Source organism: Meleagris gallopavo, chromosome 3 (assembly GCF_905368555.1).
Source record: "Meleagris gallopavo chromosome 3, MGAL_WU_HG_1.1, whole genome shotgun sequence".
Classification (NCBI taxonomy): domain Eukaryota; kingdom Metazoa; phylum Chordata; class Aves; order Galliformes; family Phasianidae; genus Meleagris; species Meleagris gallopavo.
In genome coordinates this window covers 8,277,734-8,304,076 of record NC_139406.1, presented here as the reverse complement: position 1 = coordinate 8,304,076, position 26,343 = coordinate 8,277,734, and the positions used below count along the sequence as shown (strand labels likewise).

Below are 26,343 nucleotides of genomic sequence, written 5' to 3'. Positions count from 1 at the left end.
TTTGACTCAAGCATTTGTAATAACCCCCTTCTGCGGTTTCTTGGTGTCTAATAAGGGCTGAGTTCATGCTGCAATCTTTCCTTGATAGAGGAACAAAACAATGCCTGTCTTCTCCATTTAAGTACCCAGTTTCATAAAGCTTTTATAACAACTATGTGTCTTTGAGACGACTGTCTATTTGTCATACTTAGCTGAGATTGGTCAATAGTTGCAGAAGTTACTGGGATAGGGATGAGTAAATACTTTAGCCATTTTTCCTTAGGAAACAAGGCTTAGTGTTTTGCTTTTTGTTGGTTCTTCTTTTTTAACATCCATATTGCCACAGTCTTCAAGTTTATGTTATTGAGGAGTAAGTTAGTAAACTCCAGGAGAGTGTGGGCATCCTATGAAGAAAGGCTGAGGGAACAGGGCTTCTTCAGCTTGGAGAAGTCTTTGGGGTGACCTCATTCCAGTATTTAAAGGGAGCTTATAAACAAGAGGGAGAATAACTTTTTACATGGGCAGATAGTGACAGGACAAGGAAGATTGGTTTTAAACTAAAAAGGGGAGGTTAATTTAGATGTTAGGAAGAAATTCTTTTCTCAGAGGGTGTTGAACAAGGGAAGAGATTGACCAGAGAGGCTGTAGATGCCCCATCCCTGGAGGTGTTCAAGGCCAGGTTGAATGGGGCCCTGTGCAACCTGATTTAGCATGTGGCAATGCTGACCATCGAGGGTGGGGTTGGAACTGGATGGTCTTTAAAGCCCATTCAAACCCAAACCATTCTGTGGTTCTATGTAGGTTAATCTGAAAATAATGCCTCCTATTCAGTGGAAACAACAACAGATACAAAGAACACAATAGCACTATTTATATTGCAGGAGAAAGGTTGTCTTCTTCTCTGGTCTGATTATGGCAGTTTGAGCCTTCACCCCAGTCAGCATTATGATGCAGTGGTCAGAGTTGATGTCTGGTCCAGGTTCCTTGAAAACCAGAAGGATCACCCCTTTCCTACCCTAAAAGACAATGGTCAACATTTCACTCACTGAGGGCTGTGTCTTGAACTTATATTTTTATAAGAAATTCACATGTTGCCACTCCATGGAATGTTGTTTTGACTCCAGCTTGTAGTGGTGAAACCAAACCTCATCACCAGTAATTACACAATCCAGGAAACCATCACATTCAGCCTTGTATTGATTCAATAGGTCCTGAAAAACTTGCATATGACCTTCCTTCTGCTCCAGTGTGAGCATATTTGGGACCTACTCAGCGCATATCTTGTGATATTCCAACACTGCCACCATCTTTTCTAATGCACTGGAGCTGGTATTCAACTCTGTATACAGTTTCCTGGCCATGTGGATGAACTGATCAAGACACTCTTCATTTTGTGGTGTGACAGCAATGCCTGGCTATCCACAATGTGGTTTGTCTTTCATGTTGCTTTTGCCACTGCTGAAATGCACCAGCCATTGCCTCACTGTGCTCACACCCACTGTTTGGTGCCCATCAATGTTCAGCAGGTGTCAGTGAATGTAAATGGAAGACTTCAGTGACACACCTTTTCTTCGTATGCATTTCCATGTTAGATGCCATTTTGTAAGACAGCGCCTCTGCTGACATCTGTCGCATGGCAACAAAATGTAATGGAATATTAGTTGGAACATCTACTGCCATACCACCAACATCTGCATCTGATATTGTGGATCAGCAAAATAAAATGCAAGGCATTACTTTTGGTGCAGCCCTCCTATGATCCTGCTTGAACAGTCCATGGCCATCCTCCATAGGATTGAGGACTCTGTAATCATCCTTCAGTGTCTCAAACTCCCTTTGAAATTTCTCTTCCAGGCATCTTGCAGCACTGGAGCACTGCCCTCAGCCTGCTTGTGCAAGCAAACTACAGTAGGCATAAGTTTTTGTACAGCAATTCCTTTTCCAGTGAATACTTGCACCCTTTCTTTGCTGGAAGGAATTATTTGTAAGGTCAGTTGTCCAGGGAACATCTCTGTACGTTGTGGCATTTACTTGACTCTGTAGCGTGTTAGTTTAATTAGTTGTGTATTGACATTTTTGTTTGTTCTGCTTTGGTCCAGTAATCACGCTGTTATCCTGACTTTGATGTGAGTCTTTTTTACATCAAAGCCATCTTCTACACAAAATTTCACACTCTGTATCAAATCCAATCTGTGGCACTTTGTGGTGAAACACCTCATTCCAAACAAAAAGAGTGTGGCAGTGTGAGCTGGATGCCTCATAGAATATGATTCTGGTGCAAACTAATATGCACTTTGTTTCACTAACAGAATCCACGAGAAACCTTCTGGTACAAAAAGAAGAGAAAACTATTTGGATTTCACCTGGAATTTCTTCATGAGTAATATATTTTTATATATTTGCTTATTTTTGCTATTTGAGGCCAATTTCAGTGAAGTTTTTAATCTTATTTTCTTTAAATGTGAAAAGTTATTCGCTATACTTGTCCCATCATTCCCAGAGGAAAAAGAGTTGCCAACATTTCAGTATATGCTTTACCATGGCCTTCGATCCTCAAAGAGCTTCCATTTCCCTTGAAAGATATCCTTCAGCTCATCCTCAGAAGTTCTGTGCTCCCAAACTTTAGCTGAGATCAGTTTGTGATGAGAGTAAGAATGGGATGGGATGTTTGTGGGTACTACACCTTTTCATACATCTAATTAAAATACGTCTAATTAAAATGGAGAAATGTCCTATTTGCTGTCGGATCTCTGACTTCTACTGTAAGGACTGGATTTTGCTATAATGGTGAATTTTTTCTGGAATAAAAGTGCTATTGACATTCTGTTTCACCACTTGAACACTACCATGCTCTGCTAGTAACTGCAAATTCTTGCAATGTGTTGCTGTTTAGTGAAGTTCCTCTTACATTATGACTAACACACCAAGTTTAGCTTGCATTATTTGCCACAGGATGTGGTGTTTTTTGGCAGGCTCATTTTGACCTCCATGTCCTCCTGCTCACACTCATTTTCGTGTGTTTTCACATTTTATCACGACTCTAACATTTGAACACTGTTCTTCACAACTCTTCCTCTGGACAGCATAATTTCTTGGATGCAAAAATCTGGTCCTTTTGTCACAGATTAATTTTAGATTAATTGTGCTCTTCTCTAATGCGTATGCTGGCTCAGATTTTCATCCCATGTCCCCATTATAATTTGGTCTTTTATTAGGGTTTAAATCAGCCCCCCCATGTTATCAGTTCATCTCTTCTCCCTTTGATTGTAGACTCTGTTTTTCTAAACTCTTTCTGTTCTCTTTGGAGGATATTTACATACTGCAGATGACTAAGTGAAGTGAGAGGGGAATTCCTTATGAGGGCAACTACAGCATTTAAATTAGGCTCCTGCTCTGAATCGCTCTTAGAGGAGCTCCCACTCCCTCTCTAGTCCATTCCTCCTTCTCTCTTTCCATTAATAATCTACAAAGACTATCCCTCTAATTTGCCTCCTAATTTATAAGCCTAAATTTAAGCAGTCTGAGTACTCCTAAAGGTTCAAAAATGTATTTCTTCATGTGTTATATTTTTAGACGCTGTAATGTCACACTTCTACAAAGTTATACAATTAGCCTTTTCTGCTTGAGCTAACTGGAAGGTATTCAGCCCATGCAATGATTCAGACACACTGTTTCCCAAAATAAAGCTACCTTCTGACCAATCAGCCTCTTTTTGCTGGCATCCATTAATTTAACCTTCCCCAGCTGACCTCTACACTTCACCTCTCCGGCAGAGCTGTAGTTGGTCTATCTTTCACTGAGGTTATTTTCCTCATTACTATCACCACTCTTGGCATCACATCCCGGTGTCAAACACCACTCAGTGCCAGGTACCTGACAGAGCCCTGCTTCTTTCAACATCTGATGCTGTCTGATCAGCACTGCCTGTCCTAAGTCTCTGAATAATTCCAGTGTTTGCTTGTCACTGGCTCATGTCCCAGCTTCTTAAAATACAGTTATTCAGAAGGAGTGTTTCTCCAAAACGTTAATACTATATATCTCAATGTATTCTTCAGAGCAAATCTAAAGAAAAGAATATAACATAACAGTCAACAATCTTTGAAGCGTGTTCCAATCCTGGTGCGCCACTGTCTGATGGTCTTTGTCTGCATGCAGCCATAACCAATAACCACAATCATAGAGGAATAGTGTTGTAGGGTGAATTCTGCACAGCAGATTCCTAAGGCACTTCAGTCAGATGGCCACGTTAATCCATGAAGATCAATTCACAAACAAGACAAAATTGTCACAACATTAACAAACAAAACACAAATAGGGGCACTAAACCAGGATATTTCTATTGAAAGTTATGCAAAATTTCTTTAACTTACTTTCTATGCTCTAAAACATAGGAATACCACCTATTTACTCTAGCAGTGCATGCACAATTATGGCTTTCGAAGATCTGCATCTTTCATACTCATTGCAAACACAATTATTGAACAGGGAGTGAGGGATTTTGAGTGTGGATTTTTGTGTTTACATACTGCAGGCAGCTTATTGAACAAAATTTATTTTAAAGACTTTTAATTAGCATTTCAATGAATCTTTTATGGTATTTCAGAGTTGAATAATTTGCTATAAATCTGTCATGCAGTACAGCCTACAGATTCAAAAATACCTAATATTATTGTTATTTAAAGTACTAAAATACCTAGGAATCTTAAGTACAGACTTGAGACCCAAAGATATACCTACTTTAACAGATAGGAAATACTGGTTCCAGTTTTTCAGGGTTTTGCAACAATTATGATCAAGTACTCTAACAAAATCTGCTCTTCTCAGCAATTGAAGTGGGTCAGCATCAGTCAAGGCATGGGAATTATTTTAAATGCATGCCACCACTCTGTAATATCAACCATTTAAAGTGGAAGCTTGTATCTTGTACCACAGATACTCACAAAAATGTACAGCATTGTACCAGTGTTCTGTATTTGGGACTTTGATAACTACTGGGGAAAAAAGTCTACTCCTAGAGATAGCAGAGCGATAGTGTTTTAGAAAAGATGATGAGTTCTTCAGCTACACACGTATAATGTGGGCCACTGCTGTTTGCTAGCCAATGGATTCAATGGTATTTTTTGTGATCATGACCCTAAATAAGACTGATATCGTGTAAGACTGGAGTGATATACCTGAATGTGAAAGGACAGTGCTGATAATAAAATAATAGACCTGAAGGATCAGTGATATTTATAGGCCAAAATACCTTTTGTCCTTTCACCAGCACCAAGTTAAATGTCACTCTGTTTTCTTTTAACTGTTAGTTAAAAGAACACAGTAAGATAGGAAGTGATAAATCATAAAGGAAAATCCACTATGCTGGATCCAGCACTCCAAGAAAGTTGTGGCTGCTGTGGTGCCATGCTCCAGGCTCCCCAGCAGTAAGCTGAAGGTGTATTGATAGTAGACACATGCACACAGAGCACATGTAGACACCACATATGTGCACTGCTGGACATACAGATCACAACAGATGCATTGGGTGCTGAACTAGAATCCACAGTGCAGTACAGATCGTGCAAAAAATCTCTGTGGAGTGAATGAAGTGGTACAGAACCCTGAGAAGCAATCAGGAAAAGTTTGATAGGGGGAAGAAAAAAGATACTTGGCAAAAGAAAAGACTGGACTACCACCACCTTCAGAGCCTGCAGCAAATCTAAGGGAGCACAGGGTGAGTAGCAGAGAAATAACCACAAGGGTTGAGGGTATTTATAGAGTGACAGAACCATGGAATCATAGAATGGTTTGTGTTGGATGGGACCTTGAAGATCATTTAGTTCCAACCCTCTGCTATAGCAGGGACACCTCCCTCTAGACCAGGTTGCTCAAAGCCCCATCCAGCCTGGCCTTGGATGCTTGGAGGGGGCATCTATAACCTGCTGGGCAGCTTGTACCAGAGTCTCACCACCCTCATAGTGAAGGGTCTTGCCAAAATTTTAGACTTCAAACAGATCGTCTGCATCATGACAGCAGGACTGAAAGCAGGTTTCGAGTTTCAGATAGGTTTCAGACTGTTTGAAAGGACTGCAGACAATGATTTCAGCTGCCTCTGGGCATTTCTCTTGTTCATACCATGTACATAAAGGCAAGAAAATGAAATGTCTTTCTAATAAGATATTCATCTGATTAAATTTGTATTTTTCATGAATTAAAAGTGTCCATGAGGTCCTAAATTAATTAATGCAATACTTCATCTTCACCAAATGTAAGACATAAACAAGCAATTCAGAATCTCCAGGTAAAGAACACTACCAAAGTTCAAGGTATTTTTCTTATTAATCATGGTGTAGATCCCCACCACTGTAAATAAACATCAGCATGTTGAAGTCAGTCGAGTAATCGAAGCAACATTGATTTTTCACAAGCTGAATGGCTGACCAAAAGCATTTCTGTTTTACTCAGGTTTCTTTAAGGAAATATTGACGCATTTTTCTCTCCACCCTCTTTTCTTTGAGTCAGAGAATGTAAATACCAAATCCAGTACTAAGTGCTCAGAATTGAGCATATGAAGAATGTATCTTGAAGTTTTTTTTTCAGTTTTTCATGTATATAGTGTTTCTATTCCTGCTTCTGATTGTAATTTTGGTTATAGAAATGTAGTTACAGAGCATTGCTAATGAAATACGATGAAATACGGTACTATTACTGAGATAAACATCTGACTGATAGTATTATACACCCACACCAGTGACAAATTTACATTATAGCAATTTTTCATAAGGGAAATGTTTGCTGGAATATGTTAGAAAGACATTTCTTCAGTCATTGGGGTTTGTCTGTTGTTAGAATGAAAAATAAAACTAACATAATGGATTAATGAGAGCAAGGGGAGTCCCTGCATACTCTCTGTGCTTGCTGAAAGGAAATTTTCATATGCTGACTGTTATTTAATAGTTTGCCATTAAATATACAGAGCATGTCAGATAACACTGGGGTAAAAACAAAACAAAACAAAACAAAACAAAACAAAACAAAAAAACCCTCTTATTGTTTTGGATTACCTGAATTCAACATTCTTATTTTTAGCTCTCACATTGCCAAAAACTAAAAGTGTGGAGCTGGGAAGAGAGGAGGACACCCTTCTAGAAGCTACAGAAGATAGGGGAACAACGCTGTTTGCATCTGTGCCTCCATACCCATATCTGCATAACGAAGCGATAAGGACGTAGGCATCCCCAGGAGGACAGAGGAGGTCTGGGAGGATGGATCCAGTGCCCATCATAGCAGTGAGGTCTACTCCAGCCAGCTGCTTTTTCAGCCATCCTCCTCCGAGCCTCCCAGCTGCCAGTACTGCTGGGTCTCCTCCTCATCTCAGCACCTTGCCTACAAAATCCTGCATGTAGCTGATGAAAAATCTATGTACAGGTTGTGTTTACTGAAAATCCACTTGGATGAGACTCAGGAGACAAAAAAATAACAACAAGATATGTCCAGTAGAAAAGTCCACAAATATACAGGTGCCCTACTAATTTATCGGGATCAGTACAGAAGTAATACAGTGCAGTATTAACTATGAACTTCTTGGTGTTAAATAAATGCAGAATCTGTTATGCAGTGTATCACATTACGGACAGTACTGTGAATTTATCATATGTGACAAAGAATAACCTCAAGCAATAGGTCAAAATGAAAGCTTTTTTCTGTTCTTGTTCACAATCAGCCCTGATTATTCCCAAGAAAGCATCTAGTTTGGGAAGACTCAGATTTCTGTAAAGCAGTCATGCACAGATCTATGTGGTATACTTCTCCAGGTTTATATTTATCCAAGCCTAGTCAAACTGCCTTCACACAGATGTTATAAATAACTACTGTCTTGCGTCACATTATTTTACTGCAAATTGGATGAGCTGAGGAGATGAAGAAGGAGCAGAATAGGTCAGTGCTGTCCCTCTGCTGTAACAACACCTCATGCTGGGCTGGGGGTACCAACCAGAGGTGATGATGGCGATAGGGACTGAAATTAGGGATAACACAATGCTATTTTGCAGTGAAAACATGATTCATAAAGCAGCAATGCGTGAAGAGGGTAAAAGGTGATTCACATGAGAGACTACTGCCACACTGTGTGGCTGCACCTCTCTTTCCAGGGGTCTTGAAGGATCCATCTGTGCTGCACCCTCAGAGCTGCACATAGTCCTGCACTTATGTTCTGTGTGAGAAGCCAGTCTGGAATGGGACCTCAGTTCTGATCAGCTGCCACGGAAATAGTCAGAAAAGCATTATAAGCCAAATCCCAGTATCTTTGTAAAGGAGTAATTTTATTCTTACCGTGGTTTTACTGAAAAAGAACTGAGGCATAGATTGATCCCCTGCCTTTCCTAAAGTCATACACAAATTAGAGGCTAAGCTCTCACTGAAGGCTACATACTTTCTCACCTGTGTGCCCTGACCATTCAGAAATGACCTGTAAAGATCCGCATTGCCACAGAACTCAGGAGCAGCAGCAGCTGCAGATCCCTCCACTCAGCTCTCCTGTCACAGGTTTTTCCTGACTAGCTGATTTCTAAAGGAATAACCTCAGTTTCTAAAACGGTATTTCTCCATTGGACAATCACAGTGTGAACTCAACCATGATGTCTGCCGACACGTGTTTCACACATACAAAAGAGTACTGAACATGGTAAGTAGTGGAAAGAGTGACAGGAGTGACTGGCGGAATCAGCGTTCAGGTAGGATGGTTGAATTTTACAAATCATGAGCTAATGTGACTTTTGAATCAGGAAGCTGGTCAGCCAACTCTATTATTTCCATGATTGCCTCCCAGACAGACTGAAAGGAGGAGAGGAAGAAACACACGACACATAGGCAGAGCTCACCATGTTGCTGTCTCTCATCCTCAGAAGATCTGAATTCTGCAGCACTGAACAAAGAGTTGGGAAGGCTCTGGATAACTTGGCAAGCTCCGGCAGTTCACTGCTGCTCCTGATCTAGAAAGGAAGGGTTTAATGCATCTCTTATTAACATGCACATCTGAGGCACAGAAAGGAGGAACTTGCATAGGATGCACAATCAGATGGGGGTATAGGAGGGGAGTGCAGCTTTGCTAGATGTGCTGGCCATTGAGATACAATGACTGTGATACTACACTGCAAGCTGCACGTGATACTCTTAGTGTATGTCAGCTTGTCGTAGTCTACCTTCAGAGATCAATCACCTCTTGGTGATGGATGGCCCTGTTTTATTCTGAATTAAAGATGCCATAAAAGCAAATTAGACAGGACTGGAAACTCAGGAATGCTTTTTCCAATTAAGAATGCAAGAAGTAATTACTTAGGCAAATTGCAGTTGGAATTTGGCCAGTAAAATTGAACTCTGTGTTCATGAAAAGCAGCATGAGCCTAATCTTAAAAAAAAAAAAAAAGAGAGGAAATGTAATAACTCTTCAAACGTATCTTAGTGGTATTCTTTCATTTTCCTGATTTTTGCCTGTAAATCACTTAATTATCTTCTCTATTCATAAACATTCCAATATACAGTTGCCTGGAAGTTTAATCCTACAATTGTTACTTCAAATTAACAGAAATGTGATTTGAAGGGCTGTGCATTCAGCCTGTGACATATCAGAAGAAATCCCTTGTTGAGGAAATTAACCATATTTTAATGAACTGAGTACAGGTTTCATAATAAACACATATACTCTAACATAAATGCAGAAACTCCAAATATGAATTTGGAGGACTTGGTACTTATATTTAATTTAACTCCATTAGATATACGGAACTGAATCAGAGCCTTTTATTTTCTCACATGCCAGAGGGAATAAATGTCATTTTTGACACAGATTTAAATTTGTGTTAAGTTGGATGGTTTTTATTTGTTTTCAAAGCCATTTTTTGTTGCACAGAGTGAAGGTGAGCTCCCTAACAAAGCGAAGAGCTAAGAACAGTCATAACAAGCAGTGTTTCCTGAACCTGATAGAGACACAGCTTGCTGGGAAAAAACCCTGTGATAACAAAATGCCATACAAGGTTTGTTGTTAAAATGAAAGGTATGAAATCTGAACAAAGGAAACTGTCAGGATAAGATGATTTTAACTTTTAACTATAGATATAAATATGTATATAGGAGTGTGTGTGTTTTTGAGAAAGAAAGAAAAATATTCCTTCAGATGGGTTTACAAAAGGAACAGCTAGAAGAAGCAATTTTCATTTTTCTTTTGTAATCTAGATAGTGTAAAATTATTCTTCACAACCTCAAGGCAAAGAAGACAGCCTGCTTCCCTAGCTATAAAAAACAATCTGTCAGATTTTTTTTAAAGGAAATCACAACTGATTTCTCATAAAATAAAAAGCAGGAGGATTAGAGCTTTGTGGTGACAACGAAATCTGCTCAAAACTTTTACAGTGAAACTCAGCTCCAGAGAGGTCCTGCCTGAGGCACTCATCCTGCAGTCAATGCAGTTTAGATTCTATAGATTCAGGGCTTGAACTGACAGGCATTTAGACCTCCTTATTCATCCTGATAATAGTTTTTTGTAAAAGCTCTTTTATCTGAATAGAGATGAGGTCTATCAGAAGTAAAACATACAATCTCCGCACTTAAAGCATCTATAAAATTTTTGTCCTTCTCTTAGAAAGGTGGTTGCAAGGCAGCTGGAAGAATGCTTTTCCAAAAATGCAATTCACAAACATTATGTTTGTATTTGTTTCTTTGGTAGTCAGCATGCTGAGGAAGGCATGTAAGCAATCAGTATAAAACCACCTGAACACAAACAGTTGACTTTGTAAAGAAATTCCAAGCTCCATGGTAGTATCAGTTTTACCAGTTTAAAGAGATTGCACTTGTGTTAAGTGCTCTGTAGCACAGATAGCTAACACAGCACAAGTAATAAAAATCATAAAATAAGAAGATCACAGAATCATAAATGTTGGAAAGACCATGAAACTCATCCAATTCAACTACCAAGCTATCCCCACCATGCCCACTGACCGTGTCCCTTAGTGCCACATCTGCATGGATCTTGAACACCTCCAGGGACAGGGACTCCATCACCTCCCTGGGCAGCCTGTTCTATGCATTGCTTTTCCTGATGTTAATGGAGAAATTTAAAAAGGAAAGAGAGGGAAAACAGCTGACAACTATCTGAAGAACAGTTACAAAGATGATGGAGTCAAGCTCTCCTCGGTGTTAATAGGCAGTAGAGTGAGATCATTATCACATAGATTTGCATTGAACATCAAGGAAAATACAGAGACTAGATGGAAAATTTGCCCTTAGAAGTTGTAAGTACTTGCCCAGGCAAAGCCATGGCTGCCTGTTGCAATAAGTTCTGCTTCAAGAGGACTTCCAGAGACCCCTCCAAACAACATTCTGTGCCCCAAAGAAGCCAGACATTCATTTACAGAAGGCATTGCAGGTAATCATGGTCTACTTACATAACTGTGCATTTGGAAGTCTCCACTCCAGAGGGATTTTAACCTTTACACAGTCTGTAGGAGAGTGGAGATGCAAGAAAGATAAGTAGAGCAGCGAGTTGTAGGAAAGAAAGACTCCTCGTGCCTACCATGACTGATAGCTTCAAAGTCTAAGAACAAACATGAAGTAGGACATTTTGTTACTTCCTGAAAAGATGTGACGTTCACATTATTGTAAGTATCCCAAAAGAGGTAACATTTAGCATTGCATTTGGATTTTTTTATAGGCATATATAAACCTCAAAATTCAGTATAGGTGGAATCTAAGGAACAGAATTCGATCACAGAACAGGTTGGCATATCACTCTTAAAATATGCAGTGTACTGGCCAGGCTGATGCACTGTGCAGATACTGCTTGGCTCACTCTGGTAGTTGCAACACTGCATTTCTCCTTCTTGTGCAAGTGAGAACAGAAGTTTTAGTCCTAAAGGAATACATTTGTTTTACTGCAAGGGACTATTATTCTCCTTTTATTTATCTTAGTGCAATTTTCAAAATCAACTTTGGAACTACCTATATTTTATTTAGAGATATAGGCACTTCCATCAAAAAGAAATTTCCATTGCCTAATCAAAAAATGTGCGGTAATTCTCAAGGCCCACACATGCAACTTGCCGTGTGCTTGAAGATATTTCTTTGGAAATGAGCATCTGTTTTTGGTCACTTGAAGAAGGTTTGGTTTGGAGAAAGAAGGAAAACAGACTTGATTTGCTTTGCACTCAAGTGGAAATCACATCCAATGCTTCTATAATAGAAAACTAGGAAAGCAATGGGCATCATAGGAATCTGAAAAGTTGCCTGGAGGCCAGAGTTGAGTTTACAGCAGGCTGCTCACCTCTATTCACAACAGATGCCGAAAAGTAAACATTCATACCTGAATAAGTGCACACCTATCCACAAAGAATAGTATGTCAAGAGGTCTTCTCTTCAGAAAATTCCTTATGAGTCCTGGCAGTGCAGGGGCTTGCTGTACAAATTAAGAACATGTTACAACAGAACTAGGAATTCACCTACCGAATTCACCTAGCACAAAGCTTAATGTTCACTGGAACTTAAAAAGGTGCTCAGCCTTTTTGTAACATGAGGACTCATGGAAAATTGCTTCTGTTTTCTTGCTTAGTAGGGAAAGAACAGTGTTTAAAAAAAGTAAGAGATCGAGAAAGCTGTTTAACAAGACCACTTGTCACACACTTCAGACCAGATTCCTCATTTATAACTTCACAAAGCCTGTCAAGATATAATTTTCTTTCTTCCTTTTTCTGTTACCAAAACATGAGAACAAGGACAGAAATAAACTGAGTCAGAGAGAATGTTTTGGCTCTAGAAATACCCTCTGCCTGAAACTAGAAATCACAGGAATTTACCGATTAACAAGAACAAGTGAAGCAAGAAGGCAAATAATCTAAGCATTTTATAGATTTAGGTTTTATACACACACATTTCTATACATATCATGTGTTTGATAAGCTACGTTTCCTTCTTCGTTACAGCAGCGGTGGCCGGCAGAACTGCGTTCTGGGACATCAGCACATGGTCACAGCTTTACAGCCTTGGGGTGGCTCTGCAGAAGTGCTGCCAGCTCCTGTTTGCTGTAGAGCAGACATGAGCCTCACGTTCCTCACACAAGACAGGAGGAGCTCAGGCTTCCTTAAGCAAGTCTGCCACTCTCATCCAAATAACTTGCAACATACCAACAAACAGATTGGGATGAATTTTCATGGCATCTTTAGGGTCAGCTTAGGTGCAGACATGGACTGGAGTGCTGTAACTTTCCCGTTTCCTGTATCTAAGGAGATGTGGTTGCTTCCAGCTCTGGACTGGTGCTCACACTCATGCATGGAGGAGAGCAAGAAAGTGGCAGGAGCCATTGCTTTTTGCTGAATTTTCAGGAAGGGCAACCTCCAATCTTGTGTGCACAAGAATGTCTGAATGTCAGCAACAAAACAAAGCGGGGAGGGGGAATGCAGAGTGTGAAGCAGTGGGGAGGGATGCAACCATCTTTTGAGTTGCAGCTATTACATGGACCAGCATGAGGCAGTGCTTTCAGCTACATCTCTTAGCAAGTAGATGAAGTGTCTAGTAGAAGGAAATGGCCTTGTTTTAACTTATGAGAACTTCCCAGATTTCCAGTTGGAGCTTGGTTCCTTTATACAATGTTGATGATATTCTATTCCACGCACATGGTATAGACAATGGGTTATTATTATAAAGGAGCAAAGAAGCTGATCCTTAGAAAGAGTTTCTTCTGTCTGGAGCACTTTGGGACAACCACACATTATGACAGCCTGAGGCAAAGCAGAGAGGAAGGCTGATACTGTAAATACTACATAACTCTATTTCTGCAGGTACTGAACATTATGTTTGATTGTAAAATTCCACTATTCCTGTCCCAGATTAAATGTGGGCAACTCCCAAGGCCTTTATAGGGATGGAAATCTATGGTTGCTTTAAGAGAATTGTTTCAGGCATTGAGGGCAACGTATTTTGCTTAAAACAGAACTGTAGAATATGAATTTCAACAGAATATACACCACACAATTTAGAAAAGGTCATAATATCCTATCTTATTGCCTTTGTAGCAAACATTGACCACAGATTTGAGTGGAATTTGCAGGTACAGTTTAGCAGAGCATTTATAGACATCCATATTTAAATAGAAAGATAAATAGATTTTGTAAAATCAGTTCTCCGATTTGTACTGTTACAGTTCAGAGTAAAAGACTGAAGAGTGCTATTGTGGTCTTGCTCTGGTAAGCCTTTCACTTTTTGTAATGAATAAATAATGCTTTTCTCTTTTGCTCTTTGCAAAGGTCGTGGAGCACTGAGGGAGAAGAATAATGTGATGTTGAAGTCCATCATAAAAGTAGTGAGCTTTATCATTTTATCATCACTATTCCTACTTGAAGACTGTTGGAGAACCTCATGGTTCTTAGGAATGTTATTTCACTTTGCAAACAAACCAATACGCTCCACTCTGTAAGAAAAGGAATAATAATAAGAAAAAAATTTCAGCTGAAATCCCATTTGCTCTCAATTGAACTAATTTAATTTCAAACTCCCTTCATACGTTTTATTTACTGAACTTCTTCCTACAGCCTCCTCAGAGTGTGCTGATGAAGTTGACAAATGCCCCCCACAGTAGCCTCTATAGGAGGTGCAGAACAACGGAATTATCTCCCATGTGAGATATATTATGTTTTCTGTTAATAGTATTTCCCATTTTTGGCATCACACTGCTGGAATGTATTTCACCTATGATTCTTTATAGGTATATCTTGCTTTCTGCCACGCTGTTTCTCTGGCAGATATTCACCAATTAGTATTTCTGTATCTCATTTCTCTTTCCTTGGTCTAGCACTTTATATTCATCTTTCCTGAAGTATCTATACCAGAGGTGATATCCTATGAATATCATCAGTCAACCTGAGCCCTTTATTACTGAAGAAATATGTGATAGCTCTCTTAAGAAACAGGGGCCTACAGGTGTATTGATGATTAAATACATCCCCAAGGGGAAAAAGAGATAGTTAGGGCCATAGACGCTGGAAAAACATTGATCAACAATTATGCAGTTAAACTGTAGCGGAGATTCAGCAAACTCTCAAAGCTGTTTTATGGTTGTAGATCATTACATAGAAATGAACTTACAGGTCTCCTGGAGAACATCAAAGAAAGAAGGCAAACTGCACGGTAGATTTATGACAAGAACAAATGCATGAATTTGCACAGCACGCCATGAAACCGATGGATTGCTGCAGAGCAGCGGGGCTGTAGGAGCCATTTACTAGTAAAAAAAATGTGCAGAGCTGGTTAAAACCCTTCAAAGTACAAAATGGAACAAAAATTCAAGCTCAGGCATGACAGTTGCCATATACCATTTTTGTTTCTCTGTTTTTATTTGTATATTCTTCCTAAAAAAATAGTGGGGAATAAAACAAAACAAAACAAAACAAGAAATATCTAATTTAGACATAGTTTGCTCTTATTTGCATTTAAATAAGCATGCAAAGAACTAATCTCTGCCAGTTGAGTTCTGGTCACCAAAAAAACAGCCCTGATACTCTAGAAGCCATTTGTTTTCTCCTGTCCTACTACTCCTCCAGAGAGGCTTGTAATGCACATTGTACAGCTGTAATGGAGATGATACAGGTTGCACATGATCAAGTGCACTTCATGGCTAATATCAGAGTTCCTTCTTATCAGCATTGTGCCAATTGCCACAATCCAGCTTTTGTCAGCAATTCTCTTGGAGCTGGATGTGACAGGATGGAGGAAGGGAAGGCCATTTTCCCAAGGAAACTCAGAGTACCCATTTTTATAGCCAAAGCAGTGTTTTTGCCTTTGCATAACTTGATGCGAATCATCATCCTACCTGCTGTTTTGTGTCCACTGTAAAGTGCACCTGCATAGTACTTGTTCTGAGCTGACTTGTACAAATGGTGTTCAGTGGAAAGGTCTGTCACTTTTGAGCAATACTTACGTTTAAACAACCAGTTGGCACAGTCTGAAACCTTTATTTAGAATAAACAGAAATAATCAGCATGGCCAAATAAGGATTTTTAATTACTCTTATGCATCACTGCTATCATTGATTCAGTATGGATTTAAGAAAGGAAGAATGTTTTACTTAGCAGATAAACATATAAGCCAGTCCCCAGTGTTGACCTGGAAAATTATCCTTAAAATTTCCTGTCTCTGTGCAACAGTCAAAAGTTATCCACCACAAATGAAGAAACAATTTTGCAATAGTTACACATAAATGCTTCATTATATTGTTCATACATCCAACATACTGAGCACATACAGGGTTTGCAGATACTGCAGTGAATCATAACTGTGTATGTGTCTGTATGCATGTATGCATACATACAAATGTGCACAAACATTGATATGTACATGTAGAGAGAGAGAGAGAGAGAAAATCACAGATACAAATGCACTTGAAATTATTTTTTTTTCACTTTAAAAATGTGGGTAGAAAGAGCTGTTTAAAATGTCATAGCAACCAGAAACATTACAAGTTAACAATTCTTATAAAGTTGCTTTACTCAAAACTGTTTTCATTACCATTTTTACTGTGAACTTTTCATCTTTCTTCTCATTCTTGAAGTTAATATTCTAGGTAAAATACAAAACATTCTGAATGAAATATAAAGTGTGGATCTCACTGAGACTTTGCATGAACTCTGGGCCAGTGAAATCACACTCTGAATTTTCATGTCCTCAGGGGCCATGTGTCTGGATATTGAAGGAATCTGCAACTACTTGATTTGCTGCTCTTCATACATCCTGTGACAGATTGGAGACAGTTGATCACTGAGACTTCCCTCCAACTCCCAATTCCTTGCTGGGGGACCACTGATTGGCACCTTAGAGGGAAGATTTATCCTCAAGACCTGGTTCTTAATGATACTGATTTACAAGATATTCCTCATGGCAAATTCTATACCAGAGGCTCTCAGATAAATTTAGGATACAATGACAAAAAATCATATTCTCATCATGACTGCTGCTACTGAGAACAAGCGTTGGTGAAGCTGAGAAGAATTTGGCTTGTCTGTAGGAAATGAAGCAATTTCAAACATAGCAGCTTATGAAACTGAGTATCACCAGACTGTCACTATCTCTAACGAAAACAGTGCATGAAATACTGGCTGACATCCATTAGACTGTCATGGATGGCGAGGTGGCCTTGAGGCTGCTAGGGAAAATGTGTGGACTCAGTGCGCAGTGCATCCAGGAGTGATGAGTTGTGGATAATCAATATTCCTTGTTCTTGTCAAAGTCACTCAGGATCTATCCTGAGCCACACAATCTTTGAAGGGGAAAATGCATGCTGAAAAAGCTCCATTAAAATATTAGAAACAAAGTCACAGAGGAGGAACTAAAACCAAGAATATCCTGTTGAATTATATAAAGATACTAAAGCTCCTGATTGTCATTGTGGATCTCTGAGATCTGGGAAACTGAAAGAACAACCCCAAATCTTTTACCCTGTAAGTTATCCTCAATTATTAACTTCATTCATATAGTTGGTCTTACCTCATACCTTCAACAAATACTGCTAAGAATTTTTGTGTATTCTCCGTCCATTTTTTCAGCACTTTTTTCTCATTTGTTCAACAAATTTTTGCCACATTTCTTAATAAATAAATAAATAAATACAAATTGATAAAATCTCTGATCCAGCCTTCAAACTAGGACCTAATCTTACGATACTGTGGTCTGTACTTTATCCATAACTCAAATCACTGTGCTTGGGATTATGATGGCTTTCTGCTTTACTACTATATATAAGGAGTGTTCTCAGGAAATAAGAAAATCATGCAGTCAACTAGAAAGAAATTTGTTATTTGCAGATTAGGTAACTTGCTTAATATGTTTAGAGGACCATCTTTAAGAAAACGGTTTTATCTTTCTAATTGCAGCCTGGTTATCTTACCACTAAGTCTGAAATAGATGACATGAATATCTCTTTGTACTGTCCATTGACTGACATTTGTCTTTCACTAGACTTCAAAGTTCAGGGACATCTTCTGTCTTATTTAGTAGAATGTCAACATGAAAAACTGCAAGGCAAATATTGGCTGCCAACCTCTGAAAGAATTATACTTTGAATTTTGCCATTAGACACTCTGCCAGCTCAAACAAATAGTAATGCAATGGCTGACTAATAGACCCAGGGACCATTATTTGTAATACCATTATTTATGTGTTTATCACACAAAACATTTGAAAAAAATATGAACTGGCATATGAACATGAAAGTAAATTACCTACTTTGTAGCCACAATGAATCTTCAAGCATGGATTTCATGTCACACTCTCTGCACCCACTTCCTTCCTTCCTCCATCGCCTTCAGATCTGAGCTATGAGGCAACAAGGAACAGATGGATTCCACTCATTCTACCATCATATGAAAGCATGAGGAGGCGTAGAATCCACAGCCAGCAACCATCAGCTTGAATGCGCTGTTATGCACAGGAGATACATGTACACCTCCAGTGGGATCATCCTGGATCCTAATGCCTGCTGGATTGATACTAGCTCTTTCCAGAGGGAAGAGTAGAATTCTACACTTCAGTATGGGAATCACTCTTCAAGAGCAAAATAAATTGGTAAAGGAAGAAAGGAGTGTCAAAAGAATAAAGGAGGGGTAGACAGGATTTTTGCAGTTTAATGGATGACTCATTTTATTTGGCCCAGCATGCTGCTGCTAGATGCTTCCCATGTGAAAGAAATTTATGCTGAAAATTCTTAATCAATAACTCTAACACCATCAACATCAGTAATAAAGTTGATAATCTCAGCCTTCCACTCTGTCTTCCTCAGTCCTCATCGCTTCTGCTTTTCAGAGGACAGAGTGAGCCTATGATGCCACCTCACCATTTTCTTAATCTTTGGACTTTGTGAACTTTGCCTCTGCTTTTTTTCTATGAGCTAATATGAGTTTGAGTCATATCCCTTTTCCCTTTTCCTTGTCCAGATCTTTCACATATGGTGAAAATGAGTACAAAGGACAATAAAGATGTTCTTGTTGCTTGCAAAGAGGAAAACTGTAAATCACCTTTTCACTTTCTTTTTGAATTATCTTAAAAGGAATTCATTAACTGTGCTATCTCATTGGCGCTGGAAAACTGATGGGCCCAGTTTCTCTGTGTGAGTAGATTACTAAACTATGCCATATCTTATCAAAGTGATCAGACATCCATATATTCATGGTTATCATCTATGCCATGGAAGCACACAGAAAATGGAACTGGTGCATTTTGAAGTTGTCGCGGAATAAGCAGGGACTTAATTGATATGCAGATATTCAAGATTAGACCTACAGTAAATAAAAGGGTTAGGAAGCATCATACTCTTTTAGCAGTCTCTGAATGTTTTGAAGTTGAACTTTCAGATGGTATTATTTTCTTCTTGATATTGGATGTTGCTGTCTGTTACTGATGCATTTAGACAGCAAACAATAAATATCCTTTTCTTTGGTAATGAGCTTGCCAGCATGACATAAGGGCTCATTTTTTAAAACTAAGAATTTTCTATTTGTTTCTAAAATCTGTTTTTCAGTCCTGGAGGACAGAACTATGAATCTTTATTCCTTTTACATCTTGTCAACTTAGGAGTCGCTGGCTTAGCTTATGTTTATGGACATTTCAGATTGAGTAAATACTGGAAACATGAAAAAAAAATAAAAATAAAAAAAATCAGTGCTCTGTCCAGCATTAGAGCTAGAGTGAAAAAAGAGACAAACCAGAAGAAAACTGTTTAATGAGGGAAATACTTCTTATATGGAATGAATGGTGGAGGACCACAGTGGTCTGGATAGACCAGATTTCCCTCTTCTCTCCCCTTTCTCCCCACCTCTAGGATTTATAAAAGGCATCAAGCTGCCTTTCAAAATCTGCTCTGCATTTATATATAGCTCATGGGCTGGAGGTCTTCAATCATAACAGCTGAAATAATGAGGTTTTGAAAAATATATGCATTCTTTACATTCAGAAATGTTTTATATGAGAACAATGTTCTTCATTTAAGAAAACAAAGAAATTAAGAAAACTGAGAAATAAGTATTTTGGCATCTTCCTGCTTCCTCTCTCTTCCATTCATACCATGTCTGAAGGAAATAATTTCCTTCAAAGAGATACATGGTCAGATAGAGCCTAACAAGTGAGGAACCTTTTAACAGACTGTTTTCTTCAGGCTTAACACAAAGCCCTAAGTGCTATTAACATCTCCAGGCAAACCCTAGTAAAAAGACCACTGCAGATTTTCCCAGGAGTTACTGCTGGCAGTCATCCCTACACTACCTTGGTGATTCACCAGTTGTTTTGGCCCAATCTGAGATTTTTAAGGCTGATATTTTATGACTGCTTAGCATTAGATAGCCCCATTGAATTCTGATCGCCTCTATGAACGCTCAGCATTTTCATGCGTCAGTGAACTTAAAGAAGGTGTGCAGAAAATTAAAAATATGAGTTTTCAGCTATGAAAAATTTCTCTTAATTATCTCACGTCATAGGAATCTGTTGTATAAATAAGAACATGCTATTTTGTATCATCTTTATCTTTTATGGATAATTAAAAATAAGAGATACGAGGTCACAATTAAATTCTCCTTTCATTCACCTACTCATCTGTCTGCCTTTCAGCCCTGCAAATGCGTGAGCCTGCCGGACAGTTTCAGCCCCATTTCACAGAAGGTCACTGATGTCAAAGATAACCACCTCCTTAACACCTGGGTAGAAGTGAAGATCCAGAATGGCCCCAGGTGCAATGTGCAGCCATTTGCTTAGGCAAACAGAGAAGTGACATGGGAAGAAGTAGGTAAAAGTATCAAAGGAATGAAAGGCAGGAAATTGTGTGAAAACTGACTTCACTAATTCTGTACTTCATTAAAGGATTTATTTTTCTACTAATTTACATAGCTCCCAAGCAGGTTTTTTTTTTTTTGAAAGTTTTTTTTTTTTCTTTTGCTAGTCTCTTTTAGTCTACAACCCCAATTAATTCCCAGAATTTGCTTTGGGGAGAAAAGAAAGGGTAACTGATTTTATCTTTAAAGCTAGATTTATAGCTTTAAAGAGCACTAGAATTTATAGACATCGGCCAAAACGGTGTGGACAGCAAATCTTATCTTCACAGGGCTGACAGTTCTTGTGGTTCCCAACTTATGTGTTTGATGCTTAAACCTTAGAAAGCTTGCTTTTTTTTAACATGCTATTTTGCAAATCTAATCTTTACACGTACACAGATAGAGTCCACAGGACTAAGAGTGCATGCAAAGCATTTCTGACTGCAATAATTCCCGCAATCGAGAGCTTGAAATATAAAGTTCTTGACATTGTCTTGTTAGTGAATTGCTAAATCCAGCATATTTGAGTTCACTGTTCAGCAGCATTATATAAAACCAGGAAATGATTACTGACTTGCTCTTAGAAGTACATTGGTGACAGTACAGTGTGCAAAGTGACACTTTTTTGTGTTGATACAGTTGTGTCCTGAGTTCAAAATATTTATTTTATGGATTTCAAGTAACAACATTTCATGTTTTGGTTCTTAATAAAGCTGAAGAGACGAAGGTTCATTGATTTCAACTGACTAATCCAAAGAGAACAAAAACATTCAACTTGTACTCTTTTCTCTTTCTCCCAGGAAAAAAAAAACAAAAAAACAAAAAAACAAAAATCTAGCAGAGTTTTAAATGTACTGTTTCTTCATTCAAGAATTAGATTATAATTGAATACAGAGGAAAAAATATTTCTGTAAGTAATCTTTCTTGTAATACGTGAGTGCAGTGAGCAAGACATGGCTATAAGCAGGATATGAGCCTCTAAGCTACTCAAACAAAATACACTCAAAAGGCAAATGTTAATTACATATTAATCTGTGCTTGTCTTTCTCTCCATGCACATTTATGCACACCTGTGTGTGTATAGAAATGAATTAGGAAAAGATCCCTCTAAGCATTCGAGACAAATGCAGACAGCACCAGGCTGTGATGCTCTGGGCTCCTGGGGTCCAGGTCGTTCAGTGAGTTTGGCATATGCTAATGTAGGTCTGAAGCCTCAGGTAGAAATCTGCCTCTGTGCATGACTAGGGCAGGAATTAAATAAGCCTGAGAGGATGACACAGAGGAAAGAAGAAATAAAATTGCGCCCTGACTCTCACAGCAGCCTTATCCTTGCAACCAGGAGCCCCACAGAGAAGTTTTCTATCCCTAGAGAAATAAGACTTTGCTGCTCTATTTGGCCACTAGCAGAGATTGTCTTCCTATGGGAATAAATAGGTAATACAAGGCAGATAACGTTCACTGATCAGCTTAAACGGACGAATAAGCACAGGGAATAGCTGACAAAGGAAGGGCAAATTTGTGAGGGATGATGGCATACCACAGCTTTCACTTAAACATTCAATGGTTTAACTCGCTCTGAAAATCCAGACGGGGATTTGAAAGCAAGAATGCCTGCTGCCTTTTGGCCAGGCAGCCCTTCATCACTGCTAACAAGGGGGCACCGCTCGGCTGGACAGGACCAGACTGCTCTTCCTAAGCACCTGGCAGCCAAGTAAAACCTCAGGAGGCCTTGCAGCTCATAAATACCACCGGGCTACAAAAACATGACTTAAAGGCCTTTAAAATCACTGATTATTCAGGCATCTCCTGTGATAAACTGTCACATGATTTAATTATCTTCCACAGCATCAATTTAACTCAATCCCTCGAGACCTGCTGCTGAACTCTGCCTTCACAGTGGGCAAATGGTTCAATTACATCCTGCTCAGCCCCTTGGACACAGAGGAGAAGCATGTTCATGTTTGTGCACTCCAGTGTCATAACAGACACCACTCAGTAGTATCTTTGCCACCATTGCTTTGCTGCAGCTTTTGTGCCAGCTATGAGCCTGATCCCCTGCAAAAATGTTTTCATCAAGAGAGGCTTCTTTCCCTCCAGTGATGCTTTCACTTAAGTAAGGTTTCATTCCCACACAGGGACCCAGATCTTCTCATTCAGTCCTGCAGTAAAGTCATATTGCTGGTGCACAACAGCCTCCCTAAAATTTGGGATGGCAGAAACTTGCAGCAAATCTGAGATTGTTTAGTTTGGAAAAGAGGATGCTCAAGGGAGATATTATCACTCCTTACCAACTACCTCAGAGAAGGTTCTAGTGAGGTGGGGGTTGGCCTTTTCTCCCAGGTAACTGGTACGGGATGAGAGGGAAAGGCTTCGAGTTGCACCAGGGGAGATTCAGGCTGGATGTTAGGAAAAATTTCTCAGGAGGGTGATGAGGTATTGGAACAGGCTGCCCAGGGAGGTGGTGGAGTCACCGTCCCTGGAGGTGTTCAAGAAATGTGTAGAAATGGCAACGAGGGATGTGGTTTAGTGGTATGGCCGTGACAGTTGACTATAGTTGGACTAAATGAGCTTCGTGGTCCTTCCAATCTTAATGAGTCTATGTTTCCGTAATATTGAGATCATAAGAATATAGTTTCTCTGCAGCATAAATCAAAGCTGAACAACAAAAGGATAACAACAGCAACAGCAACAAAAAAGTCAAACACAAAACACTCTGCCCCTTAGTTCACAATGTATAGAGGGAAAATTGTGAAGTGAATATTTAGAATTACAGGTCCAGAATGGCAACCGAGAATCCACAAATGTCCTCTGTTGTGACCTTTATGAAGACACTCTAAATCTAAGCATCCAAACTTCGTAAAAGCTTGGCTCCAAATACAGTATTGTGGCTGAGCACTATCACTGTTTATCACAGGGTGCGTGCTTTTGATGGTAGCTTTCTGTTCTACTGTGTCCTCCCTGTGCCATCCAAGGCTGTTCTTTCATCCTGCAGCATCCTGTTCTTGGCTGAAGGGCAGCACATGGACAGCCTACAAGATTTGGCCCTGCATGTGCCTGCTTTAGCTAGGGATTGCATGGCCTCCTGCTAGGTTTTTAGGAAAGCACAGCCTTCCTTCTAAGAGGAGAAAAGCCAATGCTACCATGCTGGAAAATTCATCCAAAGCAACCAAGCCAGCAGGAGCCACGCAAAAATGGTTTTCACTATTCCAAAACTCAAATACCAGATCTCTGGGAACAACTAAACAGCACCCAAGGTAATGATGCTGAGCAACTCTGCTAGCAGATCTGGGACTACAGAAAGCAGCTAGACATGGCTGAGTGGGGTCTGCTGCTGGTCACTGCAGTGTCAGCACAGGCCCTCCTGCTGCTTGCAGGGTTCGATTCCTGCAAAGGAAATTGCTCTTTCAGTAGAGCGTTGGATAGTCAGTGATTTGATGGGTAAGCCACTAAATTATTATTACTACTACTACCATTGTTATTATTTTAAAGACTGACTCATTCAAGCTCTCATGTGGTTTTCCATAAGTTATTCAAATTTGTCATGTTTCATCAATATGAATTGTGGCTTGCTCAAATGCAAAAGGAGAGAGGTGAGGAAAAATCGTTTACGTGAAGGAAACAGTCAATTACTCCGTTGATGTGTGCTGCTTTATAGGCTTTTCACTGCCAATCAGCATCACAGCTTTTCCTCTCATTTTTTCCCCAAACAAGTGCACATTATTTGACACATTTCAACTGATTTTTAGCCTGGTAGCTCTCTGTCAATAAAGCTGTCCCATGTCAAACAGTTAGTATCCTTCCCTTCACACATCACCTCTGAATACTGCTGGAGAAGCCACAAATCACCAGCAGCATTACTGGCCCAGACAGGCATCAGAAAGCAACCCAATCATCTCTGTTTCATGCCAGTGTGAAGCGTAGCTGCAGATGAGAAGTGCATCCGCAGCCTGGGAGGCGTCTTGGAGCAGAGCAGGGTTCAGTGTCCTTCTCTGGAGCCTTTGAGCAGAGTTATTTTGTAATGTCAAGACCAAAGAGGAATTTGGTTTCACGTTTTTGTCTTGTTTTAGTTCTAGGTAGCTAAGCGAGGAGCACTGCTGTGAGAAAACAGCAGTCTGATCTCATTTTTATTTGCACAGGTGAGGCCACACCTTGAGTATTGTGTTTGGTTTTGGGCCCCTCACTACAAGAAGGATGTTGATGCCCTGAAGCACGTCCAAAGAATAACAAAGTTGAGAAGGGTCTGGAAAAGAAATCTTATGGGAAGCAGTTGAGGGAACAGGGATTGTTTAGTATGGAGAAGAGGAGGCTTGGGGGAGGCCCCATTGCTCTCTACAACTACCTGAAAGAAAGTTGTAGCAAGGTGGGGTCAGCCTCTTCTCCCATGTAAATGATGGAAGGATTAGAGGGAATGGCCTCATGTTGCATCACTAGAGATTCAGGTTAGATACTAGGAACAGTTTCTTCTCAGAAGAGTGGTGAGGCACTGGGACGGGTTGCCCAGGGAGATGATGGAGTCATCATCCCTGGAAGCGTTCAAGAAATGTGTAGATATGGCACTGAGGAACATGGTTAATTGGGCTTGATGGGGACAGGTTGACAGTTGGACTAGATGAGCTTTCAGTTCTTTTCCAACTTTAATGGTTCTATGCCCTTTTAGCATGCTGTAGCAATTTTTGCTAGCTAATGGTTATGAAGGTTTCTGCTCAGCTGACAAAGACACGCTAGTCATAAACTATTGGATCCCTGAAACTGCCCCTAATGCACCAAGGACTTCTTCTATTAACATGAACGGCCATCATCTCTTGCAAAGACTGTACTGAACACAGAAATCTTTGTCTTTTTTCTAAAAAAAAAAAAAAAAAAAAAAGGCAGCATTTGCACACATCCTCCTTGAGAGGGTCTTACATGGGTGAAATGGTGCTGGAAATTTCTGAAAGCTTAGCAACATCCCACCCAGCAGGGCAAAGTGCCTACTGCACACGAGACAACTTAATTCATTCACGCTGTACAGTAACATTCACATTTCTTCCAGCTCAGCAACTCCAGTGCACAGACATGGGTAAAGACAGTAGGGGAAGAATTTCAGCTTTTAACTCCAGGCTTTTATGTCCAGAACAACATCACCCAGTCATTAGGTTAGTGCTACCCAGACCCAGTTGTTATTTTTGGACCTGCTGTTTGCCAGATTTCTGACATCAGAACTTCAATGGGCCTCAGTTTCTTCATCAATAAAATTGGGGTGAGATGTTTTTAAACAAGAGTGAAACATTTTTAAAATCCTTGATGTTTTCCTATAAAAGACTGCAGAAGAATAAACTATTTCTGCTGTTTATCTTGCTCCACAGCTGCTGCTCTGAATAGTCTTTCTTGTATTCCCACAGATTTCCATCTCACAAGCTACCACTCTTGTTAGTGATAGCACTAAGCACATCTCTACAAATGCATAACAATGTTGTTCTGACTGGGTAAATAGAATCATAGAATGGCTTGGCTTGGAAGTGATGCCAAGGATCAACAAGTTCCAATCCCCTTGCACATGCTTTGCTGCCAACCA

The 26,343-nt window shown here is 39.6% G+C and overlaps 1 long non-coding RNA gene across 1 annotated transcript in view; it reads right to left on the bottom strand.

Annotated features, from left to right (window-relative positions):
• Positions 1-18,222: 18,222 nt before the first annotated feature.
• LOC109366580 (uncharacterized) overlaps positions 18,223-26,343 on the bottom strand; it is a 78,717-nt gene continuing 70,596 nt past the window's right edge. Inside the window, exon 5 of the long non-coding RNA XR_002112951.2 lies at positions 18,223-18,306. This is a non-coding gene — a long non-coding RNA (uncharacterized LOC109366580). The remainder of the gene's footprint in view (positions 18,307-26,343) is intronic.